Source organism: Salmo trutta, chromosome 22 (assembly GCF_901001165.1).
Source record: "Salmo trutta chromosome 22, fSalTru1.1, whole genome shotgun sequence".
Lineage (NCBI taxonomy): Eukaryota > Metazoa > Chordata > Actinopteri > Salmoniformes > Salmonidae > Salmo > Salmo trutta.
The window spans coordinates 41278617-41292860 of NC_042978.1; the positions used below are offsets into that span (position 1 = coordinate 41278617).

General features: G+C 41.0%; 1 long non-coding RNA gene across 1 annotated transcript; it reads right to left on the reverse strand.

Moving 5' to 3' along the window:
- Nucleotides 1-654: 654 nt before the first annotated feature.
- LOC115159018 (uncharacterized) lies at nt 655-2227 on the reverse strand. The gene is made up of 2 exons (XR_003868815.1): nt 1712-2227; nt 655-762 (listed from the first exon to the last, which is right to left on the reverse strand). It is a non-coding gene; the product is annotated as an uncharacterized LOC115159018 (long non-coding RNA).
- Between the last annotated feature and the right edge of the window lie 12017 nt (nt 2228-14244).

Below are 14244 nucleotides of genomic sequence, written 5' to 3' on the forward strand. Positions count from 1 at the left end.
AAGTTAACTTTCTAGATATCAATAATTATCTGTTTCAGACCATTATTTTTCAATACATGGGTTAAAGGTGCAATATGCAGAAATTGCTCCACCATTTCCTGGTTGATAAAATAAAGAAAAGTTTGCCTAATTTCAGTCTATGTGACAAAACAAGCAGTCATTGTGTACAGAATCATTGTACCATCCAAACCACTGTGAGAATTTTTTTTTATAACCAAAGGTATTGTATTTTCAGCTGTTTGAAACTGGTGTACAAAATCGAAAGTAAAAGATGCAAAACGAAACTGAAGAACAGGAAGCATAGAAATAGCACACATAGAACAACAGACCTACAGCTTCTTAGACTTTCTTTCGATGAGAATGGCAGATCTACAACTCATATTCCTATGTACATTTGGTCAGGTTCCCAAAAAGTTACATATTGCAGCTTTAATACAATATGTCTAAGAAAACAGCCACATTCACATCCACTCAGCAGTGGCAATGTGAACTCCTTATCCACATTACATTGTAAAAACTCCCAACACCTGCTCTGGTGACCGTATTTACAATGCTTATTGAAGCCCTGTGGCGTCTCTGCAATGGGGATCATATGTACAGCACAGCAGTATTAGTTGGACAGGTGGTGTTACTTACGACAGTTGTCTTCATCGCTGTTATCAGAGCAGTCGTCGTCATCGTCACATCTCCAGAGAGTAGGTACACACCTTCCGTTCTTGCACTGAAACTGACCCGTTTCACAATCCGTATCGGTATGAGTCCCTGTAGACCGAAGAAGATAGACGTAAAGATAAAGACGTAAACAAAACATTAAATCGTGTTCAATCTTTGATATTAATGTTGCATTGATCTACTATTACAATAAAGGTTTAGAGAGTTCTGTTGATTCATTGTTGCAACACGGGTTAAATGTTGGATACGACGTGATGGTTAATTGACCCTGATACAGTACATTGTTATTAGGCTACAACACTATATGGGGAAAACAGAGTACTCTCTACGATGAGCAAAACATCAATTGAGAACAGAAAAGGAAAGCAAGTTTAATTAAATTGGCACTTAAAGCCTATATGGGAATTATTTAAATCTAATCGTTTCAAATTGGAATGCAAAACTACAACTGTTAGACTTTTTTCTTTATTTTATTGTAGCCTAACTTTTGATTTTTTTTGTTGTGAATGTTGACAGCTGCCGTTCAACATAATGTTATATAGGCTACAATAGCCTTATAAACCAACTCAAATTATAATGCTTACTGAATAAAAAATGTACAGTGAGCATGCCAGTGTATTGAATCAATTAGGAAATGATGGAACAACACTGCAGCCCCTTCCATTCCACGTATCCCTAGGTTTTGTGAGTATGTGTATTGTGTCCCAAAGCCAGGATACCTTCTCTTCCTTATGTCATTCAAGCACATGTTGGCTACCTCCCTTTACTAGGCTCTCACGTCACCATAGACTGCTTTCATGATGTTGTGGAATAGGTAGCCAACAACAGAGCATAGGATATGTGCTATAAAATAGTATTTAGTGCAGGTAAACTTAAATCCACCTTTGTGATGACTACTGGTAATAGGCATCTAGCCTATTCTACCTCTACGATACACTGGCTTCTTCAGTTCTGTCTGTAACGTCGCTTCCTCATTCGTTGCAATGAAAAATATATCCCTCACCCATAATCAATGAGATTGATAAAAATGCATTCTTACCTTGGGTGGAGTGGAGCTCCAATAGTAACACATGTAAGAGCATTAGCTTCCCGACCTCTGTCCACATCTTTAAAAGAAGAGGTGATTCCTAGTTTTGTTCATACAAAAAATACTGAACGAAGCAAACCACCTCTTCCCCTCGCTATGCAACGCTCACTCGCTCTGCCTTGGCTTGGCTGATCGGCTCTAGACTCCCTGCCTCAGTAGCAATTTGAATCAATGACGTTTATGGGAGGGATTGAGCCTGCGGTAATGTAGTGAAACTGAACACATGGACACCATATCAGTCGATACAGCTGGCGAACTGACCTAGCATCTTCAAAGAACAGTATTAGGGTAGAAATCATTTCACAGAATATGTTCTCGATCTGTGTTTCCTGGAAATGTAGTCTTTTCCTATCCATCTATACTATTTGAGTAATAACCAGAATACTCGTTTTATTGAGCTGTGTGTGGCACTAGCCTACATTGATTATCTATCAGACAACTTGTGATCAATTCATATCAAACATATCTCAAACATATCTTACAACTTCATGATGAAACATATACAGTTTTTGTTTAGAATTTTAGAATCAAGATAAATCTTCCAACAGTTTAGTTAAACACTTCCATTTTTATATTTGTAATGAATTAGACTGTGCAGATTGTATAATTTCTCTAAATCTTCATGTCTATCAAAACGTGGGTTGATGTTTCCCTAGACCCTGATGTACAGTAGGGATCAGCTTGGGGCTTGACGTGACATGAATTGGAGCAGAAGGGAAAGCCAAGAAGTTACACACAATCCCTATGGGGAGTCAGTCAGTGGCAAATCAACTGGAAGAAACACAGTTTATTGAGCAATTGTGGACTGACACATTTACAGTAAAACAGTAATGAATACGTGACTCACAACAAGGGGACTGCAGCCCAACATTGTCAACAACCAGACACTGTCTTGTTTGCACATTTTGACAGTCTATACCTGATGAAAATTCCCCTACAATATATGCATATTGGTTTATAATATGTGATTAGCTAGGTTTCCATCCAATTAGTGCCAGATTTGAATGTGAATACTCTAAAATCAGCATAAAGAAAATATGTTCATTTTTCCACCAGTGGTGTGTTTCTACCAAATGGACATGTTGCTGATACACAATCAGTGCATGATAAAATAGTGCACACAAAAGGTCCTCGGACCAGTGGCGGCCCGTCATTCAGGGCAGGTGGGGCAACAACAAAAAATCTGTTGTTGTTGCTTGTTTTGCATGTTATTTTGGCATTAATATGTGTCACATATCAGTTTTCAAATAACAAAGAGAGTTGCACACTATGTATAAACTCCCAGTAATTTATTGGGTAAATCGCCAACGTTTCGGCATCACTGTGCCTTCTGCAGGGTAATGTCATGAATGCTTCAACCAGGTTATGTAGACAAACATTGCAATTAGTGCAACCAATGACAATAGTGAGGGGAGTGTCATAATTATTAAGTTAATTAGAATGAATTAAGTGAAACTGTTAAAAAACAATAGTTTATAGCATATTGAATATATTAGGCTATTGTTATCATATGGAAACATAATTAAATAGTGTACATAACATTAGCATCAACATACATTATTGCTTGAATCAATATCACATACATATTAAATTGTTTCCTATTTCATAAACAAAATGAATTACGTGTAATCTTTTGGTTCAACCATAATGCATAATAAGCATCATCAACAGAGGGGACATATTGTGTGTATGCTGATAAGCTGTACAAAGAATAGATCCATTTATAAGACTGGTTCATAAAAGAGAGAATTGTTCATAAGGGCCTGAGATCAGTCAATTTTCAGACCACTAGGGGTCAATGTTTTTAGATAGGATATCCAGTAAGCCTCCCTTTGTCATAGTAGGATCTCGATGTTACCTCCTCTCCTTGATAGAGCAACATGCTCAATGCCTGTGTATTTGAGGGAGGAGATTGGATGGTTAGCTTCAACAAAGTGAGCTGCTACTGAATAGTCAATGTTCTTACACCTGATTGAGCTGCGGTGTTCAGCTATGCGTTGTTTTAATTGTCTTTTCGTTTGTCCTACGTAGGCTTTACCACATGAACAGGTGATGAGATAGATTACTCCCTTGGTCTTGCATGAGATGATACCCCTAACAGGGATTTTCAGACCTGTATGTGGGTGTCTGAAGAAGGATGTTTTTATAGTGCTGTTACACTGTGCGCATGAGCCACATTTATTGTTCCCATTTGGAATGGGTGTCAAGAGTGTCTGAGTGGGCTCAGGGGGCAGGTCAGATCTCACCAAGCTATCTCCAATATTGCGACCACGCTTATAGGCCACCAGTGGGGGTTCCTTGAAGAGGTGTGCGATTTTTTTGTCTGATTAACAGAATATGCCAGTGCTTTTCAGGATTGCTTTCATTTTCTCCGAGCACTTTGTGTACTTGTGTACAGTTGCGTTGTTTTTCTTCTTTGGTTTAGTTTTTAGCAATTCCTCTCTTGGTTTTTGAGATATTTTCATCATTGCAGCATCAAGAGTTTGTCCTTATAGCCTCTCATTTTGAATTTATCTGTCATTTGTTTTACATTGCTGTCAAAACCTGTCTAGTGGCCACAGATTAGTTTAACCCTGCATAACTGGCTATATGGTAGACCATTCTGGAGGGGAAGGGGATGCATACTATCACATATCAGGGTATTGCAGTCTGTGGGCTTTGTGTGTAAGTCTGTGTGTAATGCATCATTCTCTTTGATGATTTATAAGTCCAGGTAGTTTATGTTTCTCTCATCAGTCTGCATGGTGAATTTGAGGTATTCAGAGCTCTCGTTTAGTAGAGTTTGGATTTCATTTAGTTCCTAATGACTTCCTTTCCAGAGCACAAAGACATCTTCTATGTATCTCTCCCATAGGAGGATTTTCGGATTTGAGCGCTTCCTCAAATTGTCCCACATACAGGTTTGAATAGTTGGGGGCAAAGGGGGAGCCCATGTCTACACCCCAAATTTGAAGGAAAAAGTCTGACTCAAAGACAAAGTAGTTATTGGGTAATACAAATTCAGTAAGTTGTAAGATGCAATCATTGGATGGACAAGTCTCTCTGCTGTAGGAAGTGTTGCAGCGCCCGCAAGCCTCCAGTGTGTGGGATGGTAGTGTACAAGCTCTCCACATCAAAAGTGGCCAGCAGGATGCCCTCTGGTATCCTTCCTATGCCCTCTGTCAATGAAATCATGTGACTAGTGTCTTTGATATAAGATGAAAGATTCTCAATCATAGGTTTAATGTGTTCTTTATTTAACCTTTATTTAACCTTTATTTAACTAGGCTGATCCACAAACGTAGAAATGTTGGGGACGTAACAGAGTCATTGCTGCTACAATGGGTCTACCTGTGGGAGGAGACACTTGTTTGTGTAATTTAGCGACTGTATAAAAAGTTGGTATCTTAGGAAATTTCACACAGAAATTCACATAATTTTTTGTTGATTTGTCCTGATTCCAAATAGCTTTCCACTGAGGATGGGATATTATGCTGGAATTCTAGGGTAGGGTCATAATTCAGTTTGCGATAGCCGTTAGTTGTAGGCGACATTCATTCACGTAGTCACATTTGTTTTGTATACAAATTCCTCCTCCTTTGTCACATTTTTTTTTATGATAATAGAAGGTCCTTAAGTCCTTAAGAGCCATTCTCTCATTTCTACTCAGGTTATCATAGGATTTGTGTTTCTGTTTGTCTTTCAATAGGTCACCTACATCATTTTCAACAATCCTGCAGGTTTCTATGTCTGCATTGCATTTGGGGGGGAGTTACGAATGAACTTCTTGTTCTAAATGGGGTTCTCTGAGTTCTCAGGTACCTCAGCTGGGTTGATGGCACCTCAGCTGGGTTCTCCTCCTTGAATCACGGTAGGACCTATGTATACATCTCACTGAGGATGCCATTTCAAGGGGAGTCTTAACTTAATAATTATGACACACACTTCACTATTGTCAGTGGTTTGTCTACATAACCTAGTTGAAGCATTCACGACATTACCCTGCAGAAGGCACTGTGATGCCGAAACATTGGTGATTTACCCAATAAATTACTGGGAGTTTATACATAGAGTGTGCAACTCAATTTTTATTTGCAAACTGATATGTGACACATATTAATGCCAAAATAACATGCAAAACAGGCAACAACAACAGATTTTTGTTTTGTTGCCCCACCTGCCCTGAATGACTTTCACGCCCTGATCTGTTTCACCTGTCCTTGTGCTTGTCTCCACCCCCCTCCAAGTGTCGCCCATCTTCCCCATTATCCCCTGGGTACTGTTTGTCTGTTGCCAGTTCGTCTTGTTTGTCAAGTCAGCCGGCATTTTGTCTCAGCTCCTTCTTTTCCCCAGTCGCTCTTTTTCTCGCCCTCCTGGTTTTGACCCTTGTCTGTCCTGACTCTGAGCCCACCTGCCTGACCACTCTGCCTGACCCTGAGCCTGCCTGCCGTCCTGTACCTTTGCCCTTACCCTGGATTACCGACCTCTGCCTGACCTGACCCTGAGCCTGACTGCCGTCCTGTACTCTGGAGTATCGACCCCTGCCTGCCTTGACCTGTCGTTTGCCTGCCCCTGTTGCTGTAATGAACATTGTTACTTCAACACAGTCTGCGTTTGGGTCTTACCTGAAACGTGATAATGACGGGTTTATACATAGAGTGTGTGACTCTCTTTATTATTTTTATAACCATATAGTTTATTTATAGTTAGTCAGCACCTCTACATAAAATAATTTTCTCCGGGTGTGCGCTAGCTCATGTTTTTTTATTAGACAGTTTGCAAACAATGTCACTCATGGGGATGCTACGTCACCGCAAAGTCTACGGGTAGAGCTAAACAACTCTAGCCCCTTGGGTGCTGCCATAGAGTTACATTAGAAGTGCCCTTCCTAGAAGGCTCAAGAACATTGGCCATAGAGAAAATTACATTAAATCACGTTATCACGTCTGTCACTCATGGGGACACTACATCACCACAAAATCTACAGGTAGAGCTAACTAAAAAATTCTAGCCCCTTGGGTGCTGCCATAGAGTTACATTAGAAGTGCCCATCCAAGAAGGCTCAAGGTCATTGGCCACAGATAAAATTAAGTCAAAATCACGTTATATCTATCGTAGCTTTGATTGGACTGATCATGTCAACATCATACTTTCAAAATCTTAGCTAGCAAGTCAGCAGTTATCATCATGAATCAAGTCGACAATCTACTGGCAAATCCTTTTCAATCCTTGTCATATGAAGAGACATTATAGATCAAATGTATCGGTGCTCATCGGCCATTGGACATAAACATTGCTCAACAAGTTTTTAAATTGTAAATTTAACAATGAGTGGTTTGGAAGGAATCAGTGGCTAACTGCAAGCGTTGCAAAGCAATCACTAGCCTGCTATTCAGTGGGTGTATGGTCCAAGAATGGGTTTAAGCAGCTCTTTTCCAAACTTAACCTGTCTGGGCTAGGGGGCAGTATTTTCACGGCCGGATAAAAAACGTACCCGATTTAAACTGATTACTACTCTTTCCCAGAAACGAGAATATGCATATTATTAGTAGATTCGGATAGAAAATACTCGGAAGTTTCTAAAACTGTTTGAATGGTCTCTGTGAGTATAACAGAACTCATATGGCAGAACTCAAAAACCTGAGAAAATTCCAAGCAGGAAGTGGCCTGTCTGAGAATTTGTAGTTCTTCTTTTGATTCTCTATCGAAACTACAGTATTTGTGGGGTTACGTTGCACTTTCTAAGGCTTCCATTGGCTCTCTAAAGCCTTCAGAAAGCGGATTGAGGCGTCTTCTGTCTCTAGGCAGAGTATAGTAGCTCAGTTTCTCTGTGGTCTGCCTGGTGACAAAGAGATTGGATATGCGCGTTCACACGAGCACGCTGTTTTTTCTTTTCCTCTTTGAATGAACACTATTGTCCGGTTGGAATATTATCGCTATTTTACGTGAAAAATACCATAAAAATGTATTTTAAACAGCGTTTGACATGCTTCTAAGTACGGTAATGAAACATTTTGAATTTCTTTGTCTCGAAATGCGCTCGTGCGTTACCCTTTGGATAGTGACCTGAACGCACGAACAAAAAGGGAGGTATTTGGACATAACTATGGATTATTTGGAACAAAAACAACATTTCTTGTGGAAGTAGCAGTCCTGGGAGTGCATTCTGACGAAGATCAGCAAAGGTAATACAATATTTCTAATCCTAATTCTGAGTTTAGTGTGCCCCGAACTTGGCGGGTGTCAAAATAGCTAGCCGTGATGGCTGAGCTATGTACTCAGAATATTGAAAAATGTGCTTTCACCGAAAAGCTATTTTAAAATCTGACATAACGATTGCATAAAGGAGTTCTGTATCTATAATTCTTAAAATAATTGTTATGTATTTTGTCAACGTTTATGATGAGTAATTTAGTAAATTCACCGGAAGTTTTTGGTGGGAATGCATGTTCTGAACATCACACACCAATGTAAAAATCTGTTTTTGGATATAAATATGAACTTGATTGAACAAAACATACATGTATTGTATAACATAATGTCCTAGGAGTGTCATCTGATGAAGATCATCAAAGGTTAGTGCTGCATTTAGCTGTGTTTTGGGTTTTTGTGACATATATGCTTGCTTGGAAAATGGCTGTGTGATTATTTTGGTCTATGTACTCTCCTAACATAATCTAATGTTTTGCTTTCGCTGTAAAGCCTTTTTGAAATCGGACAATGTGGTTAGATTAACGAGAGTCTTATCTTTAAAATGGTAAATGGTGTAAAATAGTCGAATGTTTGAAAAATTGAAATTATTGCATTTTTTAGGTTTTTGTATTTCGCGCCATGCTGTTCCACTGGCTGTTGAATAGAGTGGGACGGTCACGTCCCACCTAGCCCATAGAGGTTAAAAGGATAAACGCTCACATGCCATGGGCCAGCAACGGTTGAATACATTGGCCATGTTGTCAATCCAGCATGACTTCTACCGCATTCAAAACAACTGAAAACTCGGAAATCTCAGACTTCAGTGAGTTCAAGACAACTGGGAACTCGAGAAAAAAAAACAAGCACCAACTGGGAAAATATGTTTTGAACAGTCATTCAACTCGGAATTCCAAGTCGGGAACTTAGGCCTCTTTCTAGAGCTCTGACCTGAAGATCACTGACGTCATGATTCCCAGTTGTCTTGAAAGCACCAAAAATCCAGAGAATGACAGACTTTGATGACAAAAGTTTGATGACAAAAAAAGGACCACCGCGCCACCTTCCTGTTCAAGTGAGCACAGCACAAGGTGAGTCCAAAAATGTGACCCATTTTAGGAAACTAGGCGTATGTTGCAGGTCACTAATTCACAGGAGAGCCGTTTGAACGTGAACTTTTTTTTAGTCATGTGAACTTTCATGTTCCTTAATAACAAATTGGGATACCATCTGTAAATATGAATAAAATTGTCCACAAAATGTCCACTTGTGAAAATGGTCCGTGGACACTTAACTAGGTATGCCCTTTCCCCTTCATATTCCAATGCTAATATGCTCTTAAGAGCATTATTTATAGCTCTGTTAAATTGACTTTTTGTTTGTTTTAATGCATGACGAGTGTGTTTCATTTGGTGACCTCAGATAGGACAGGAAACACATATGACTATATCTCTGAATATGTACATTTCTCAATTATGGGGTTTGCATCTAATTCTTGTATAAAATGAATGAGTAAAGATGAAACTATTTGTGAAATGATGTAAAGTTTAACCAAGTCATTGGCCCGCCACCGTGAGCACAGACATGATCTGGCATCATGGAACAGCCCTTTTCTACTGTTACGAATAAAAACCCCTCCTGAGGAAATCCTCTTCAGACCATGCGTACCTCGGTCAGCTGAGGGGGCAAAGGTTTGTGTAGAGACCACAAAAACCTCAGTGTCCGCTAAGGTTGCAATGGTTGTTGAATTCCTAACCATACCGCTTGGAGCATTGGCTACACGGCGGGAAATGGTTAAACTCTGAGACTATCGATCCCAACACAATAAGAGCAAATTTTAGATACTAATTACTAGTCTGCAGCTAGAAATTATGTCAACCTGGGATGTGAAGACCGACAACCGCCGAAACATCTATTCTATGAGAACATTTCTGAATGGTACTCTGAAGTATTCATTCTAACCACAGAAGACACGATCTTCAGGGAGGCAGAGAGAGAGATGATGATGAACTGACTCTCCAACAGAACGACTGACGATTCCAACAGAGATCACGACGACACACTGGGCGTAAATATATATTGATTGCAATTATTCTTGAATGAGTGAGCGTTCATGTGCAAAGGATTAGCCTTTCAATTAATATAATTATCAACTGTGTAGTGACTCCTTTTTGTCTTTCCCGCCCTTCTCAGTCCACACCCACTTCCCTTTGTCCACCAAGCCGTCATATCGGCTTAACCCACTAGGGAACCTCCCCTATCATTTCCTTGTAACCATACCTACTGTTTGTTTGTTTATGCATTTCTGTGATGATTTAATTAGTTAGTAAATAAATGATTAAGACAATTGATGTATGGATGATTCATAGTAAAGGCTGGGTTCATGCAGATAACCAACAATTTAGAATGAGAGTAACGTGAGGTAAATAATAATTCATTAATTAGAAGACTAATTGATCAGATATTAAAATATCTGAAGAGTTATATTAGGAAAATTATAACTTTGTAATCTGAAGATTTTCCTTGGTGCACCGACTTCCTAGTTAATTACATTTACATGATTAGTTTAATCACGTAATAATAATTACAGAGAATTGATTTGATAAAATAACAGTCTTCACTTTAATGATGACAAAGACACGACAAAAGAATGAGTTGAGAATTAACATAGCAGGCCAGAAAGACTCAAACTTCAGCTTAGGTCTCCATTGGTTACAACCCTGAAAATCAACATGAGGTGAAGACAACAAAGTAGCCTCTCTAACAATCGATGTTACGGCTGAGTAGCTGTTCTAAGTACTGTTACTAAGAAAGTGAATTTAAGTAGGACCATCTTGTTACTCTCTTCAAACCATCTTCTACTACACTGCTCTCATCACCCCACTGGGGATCATCGACACGGCTGATTAGCTGTCTTCAGAGGACCACTCTTCCAGAATGAGTGAAAGTGAAGCCATGGACAATTAAGAAGAAGGACATTGTGACCTCTTGTGGACAATCAGAGCCTTACACTTGAGAGCTTGGGAGAAGGCCCCACTTCCCCTTTTCACGAAGGCCTTGGTCCAACAGAGATACACGACGAATGAAGACATTCAGCACTTAAATACATTCATTATTTTTTATCCAAACGGGCGGCGGTTCCGGGCAAGGTATTAGGATTACTGTGAGCATAGTTACAAGTGTATACACTACCAGTCAAAAGTTTTAGAACGCCTAGTCATTCAAGGGTTTTTCTTTATTTTTACTATTTTATACATTGTAAAAAAAATTGTGAACACATCAACACTATGAAATAACACATATGGAATCATGTAGTAACCAAAAAAGTGTTAAACAATTAAAAATATATTTTATATTTGAGATTCTTCAAATAGCTACCCTTTGCCTTGATGACAGCTTTGCAAACTCTTGGCATTCTCTACATGACTTATATAATTTAGAGTTTAATTCTCATCTAGAGTTTAATTTGGGAGATGGTAACTTGTTAAACAATTTCTTCCGTGGTGCCCCAAATCCTAATGAGTTAATTGTTGCATGATTAATTTAATCGAGTAACAATTAAACATAGTTAGTTGATTCGATACATAACAATCATCAGATTAATGAAAGTACGTCATAACAGTAGCTAGCAAGTTAGCTTGGGTGCTTGACTGCTATTTATTTTATATTATTATTATGAACAAAACAAATACAAAAACAGAAATATACAAACAAGAGTACATAAACCTAAAAGACCGGGGTATTACAGTTGAAGTCGGAAGTTTACATACACCTTAGCCGAATACATTTGAGAGCGATTGTAATCTGAGTAAAGGCCAAAATAATATTTGGAAAGGCCAAAATATTTATTTCGGTTTTTAGAGGGAGAGGGATTGGCTGGGCCAATTGTGCGTCGCCCATGAAGGCCAAAATATAGCCCTGCTAATAGCCATAATAGCGCTGTACAACCGTTTGTTTGAAAGAGTATTTTCCAGTAAGCAGCAATATGTTTACCTTCATTAGACAACTATGTCCAATATTTCTGTAATTCAGTGATATTTATTCCCATAGTAATTCGTTATGGATCCATAACTAAATAAACATAAGCTCGCAACTTTTAAAGGAGGAACCACTGTATTGATCTGTAGCCTAATAAACTGCATGTTGTAGTGGGAGTCATTGTGGAAGGACCACACACCATATCTGTCACGTCTGTTATTGTAGTTTGGTTAGGACGTGGCAGAGGGTATTTTGTTTATGTGGTTCGGGGTGGTGATTTATTTAGTAGGGTGTTTGATTTATTATTTCTGGGTTTTGGTCTATGTTCTATGTTTTGTATTTCTATGTTCTTTCTGGTTTGTTGTATTTCTATGTTTAGATTAATGGGTCTTTGGACTCTCAATTGGAGGCAGGTGCTTTCTCGTTGCCTCTGATTGAGAGTCCTATATATGGGTAATTGTTTGGTTTGGTGTTGTGGGAGATTGTTTCTTGTTTTGCCTGTGTGAGCGGGACAAGACTGTTTTGTTGTTTGTGTGTTCTTCATTTTGGTGTTCTCTTTATTTAAAATAAATAACAAGATGAGCATCCACATTCCTGCTGCGTTTTGGTCCTCTATTCCCGACGACAGCCGTTACAGAATCTCCCACCACAATAGGACCAAGCAGCGGAGAAGGGAGTGATGGGAATATGATATGGACTGTCGGGAAAAGGAGACATGGGCAGAGTTGAGGAGAGGCATTTCCAGGGCGGTGGAGGATTTAAGGGAGCCCGAGAGGCAGCCCCAAGATTTCTTTTGGGGGGGGGCACACGGGTAGTTTGGCTGGGCGAGGAGTGAGCCCCAGGGCAAATCCCTGTACCTTTTTTGGGCAACCAGTGACTGGACAGGTCCCGTGCCTCGGGGTAATAGGTACTGTGGCGAGGCCAAGTATTTTTAGGCCGGTACGCGCAGTACCAGCGCCCCGCATTTGCCAGGGGGAAGTGGGCATCCAGCCAGTAAGAGCGATGCCAGTTCTGTGCTCGAGACCGCCAGTACGCCTCGATGGTCCAGTGCGTCAGCCCAGTCCGACTCGTCCTGTTCCCGCTCCCCGCACTAGCCCTGAGGTGCGTGTTCCCAGGCTGATACCTCCAGTACCAGCACCACGCATCAGGCTTCCAGTGCGTCAACCCAGTCCGACTCGGCCTGTTCCCGCTCCTCGCACTAGCCCTGAGGTGCGTGTCCCCAGACTGGCACATCCAGTACCAGTACCACGCATCAGGCTTCCAGTGCGTCAGCCCAGCCTCGAGAGTTCGGCAATAGTGTGCAGTCCAGAGTATCCGGCAACAGTGTGCAGTCCAGAGTATCCGGTAACAGTGTGCAGTCCAGAGTATCCGGCAACAGTGTGCAGTCCAGAGTATCCAGCAACAGTGTGCAGTCCAGAGTATCCGGCAACAGTGTGCAGTCCAGAGTATCCGGCAACAGTGTGCAGTCCAGAGTATCCGGCACCAGTGTCTAGTCCAGAACCAAGGGAGACTGCCTGCGATCCGGAACCGAGGGAGCCTGCCTGCGATCCGGAACCGAGGGAGCCTGCCTGCGACCCGGAACCGAGGGAGCCTGCCTGCGACCCGGAACCGAGGGAGCCTGCCTGCGACCCGGGACCGAGGGAGCCTGCCTGTGACCCAGAACCGAAGGGGTCTGCCTGTGACCCGGAACCGAAGGGGTCTGTCTGTGACCCAGAACCGGGTGAGTCGATCAGCAACCCGGAACTGAGTAAGTCTGTTGACAATCCGGAGCTAAAGATGATTAACTGTGTATCGAATGAGTCTGCCTACAGTGTGGAACGGAAGAGGTCTGCCTACGATCCGGAACGATGGGAGTCTGCCTACGGCCCGAAACTGAGCAAGTCTGTCTGCATTCTGGAGGACAGTAGGCCGGAGCCAGAACCACCTCCTGTATAGGTGGGTTGGGGAGGGGGGGTGTAAGCACAAGTGCCGTCGGTGACGGCAGCCACCCTCCCTTCCCTCCGTTTAGTTTAGGGGGAATTTTTTTATTATTATTTTTTTATTTATTTATGAGGTGCATCCGGGGTCTGCACCTTTAGGGGGGGTACTGTCACGTCCTGACCAGTATAAGGGTTATTTGTTATTGTAGTTTGGTCAGGACGTGGCAGAGGGTATTTTGTTTATGTGGTTCGGGGTGGTGATTTATTTAGTAGGGTGTTTGATTTATTATTTCTGGGTTTTGGTCTATGTTCTATGTTTTGTATTTCTATGTTCTTTCTGGTTTGTTGTAATTCTATGTTTAGGTTAATGGGGGTTGGACTCTCAATTGGAGGCAGGTGCTTTCTCGTTGCCTCTGATTG